The 1,302-nt window shown below is 51.4% G+C and overlaps 1 long non-coding RNA gene across 1 annotated transcript in view; it reads right to left on the reverse strand.

Annotated features, from left to right (window-relative positions):
- The window catches only part of LOC102379594, a 4,911-nt gene extending 3,941 nt beyond the window's left edge, over positions 1-970 (reverse strand). Inside the window, exon 1 of the long non-coding RNA XR_323532.1 lies at positions 910-970. This is a non-coding gene — a long non-coding RNA (uncharacterized LOC102379594). The remainder of the gene's footprint in view (positions 1-909) is intronic.
- Positions 971-1,302: the final 332 nt, after the last annotated feature.

The raw sequence follows: 1,302 nt of genomic DNA on the forward strand, positions 1-1,302 counted from the left end.
ACCCCCCCTGCCCCAACCAAATGTCTAGGATTTTGCTGTACTCTGGGGGTGGGAGCAGGGAGAGGGCAATTGGAGTCAGCAGGGAGCAAGCACCATGGCTATGCACATGCCCCTGCAGCTCTAGGCAGGTATGACTGTACTCTCTGCTGCCTCCTATTGCCCTCCCCATGCTCCCACCAGCAAAGCAAACCAAAATCCTGGACAATTGGGCAGGTTTAAAAAACCCACCCAGACAGAGATCAGAGGGCTCAAAAGGAGGAGATGTCTGGGAAAACCTGGACGTACAGTAACCCTGCCATTGTTGTACCATATGATAAATGCAATTTATCTCATTTGTAACAGGAGGGACGTCAGGGTTGCCGTGCTCTCCCCTGCCACCTCCTTTACCATGCCAAGGTGCCGGCTTGCACCCTCCTATTCTCGCCCGCCATGACTTCGATTGTATATATTTTTATAGGGAGACTGCCTTCCTTCTTCTTGGCCACGGTTGTCCTGTTACTTCTAGTTCTTCTATGGCAGTGTTTTCCGTACTCCTCAGCCTTATGGGCTATGCGTGGCTCCTACCACCCCAACACCACACCCCAAGCCTCGCAGCTGGAATAGACGTTGTTAGGCCTCTGTTTGCGCCCTCTCTAGTCCCATCTCTCTCTCTTTCTGTGCCCTTCTCAACTGCCCCTTTCTGGGGCTGGGGTCTCTGTACCCCGTATGCAGTGCCCTCACTGACACTGGGGTCCCCACACTACTGGGAGTCCCCTATGAGGCCTCCTTCCTCCCCTAATAACCTCACCCAAACCACCGGTGTAACCAATAGCAAACGCAAACTAACATAAACACCAGCCTTTTGGCTACCATATAAACATAAGCCACTAGCTATAACTATGCTCAGGCCTAGCAGGTTCTCTATCCTACCATGGTGACCAACGTTGCTCTGGCATCCAGACTTAGCTTCTCTTTTCTAGCAGGAAGCTCCTTCTCCCTTAGCTGCTAGTCAGACACAACCTCTGGCCTCCTGCCTGTGCTTTATATAGGAGCCAGGCCCTGCCCCTTTCTTCAGCTGGCTAGGCAGGTGCAGGTCATTATCCCACTAGTTGCCTCAGCAACCAGCACCAGAGGAGTCTTCCCTGCTCTCTCAGTAGCAGGCACCGTAGTGCCCTGCTACATTGTTCATTGAAGAGAATGAAATAACTGGACTCCATATTCTATTCTTGGTTCCCATTGCCATAGTTCCACTTAGCAAAGGACAGAATTTGCTTCTGAGATCTGATGAGTGGAGAGATCTTTTTCTGCCCAAACTCTAGTCTA

This window comes from Alligator sinensis, unplaced genomic scaffold, assembly GCF_000455745.1.
Source record: "Alligator sinensis unplaced genomic scaffold, ASM45574v1 scaffold123_1, whole genome shotgun sequence".
In the NCBI taxonomy this organism is placed as follows: Eukaryota; Metazoa; Chordata; order Crocodylia; family Alligatoridae; genus Alligator; species Alligator sinensis.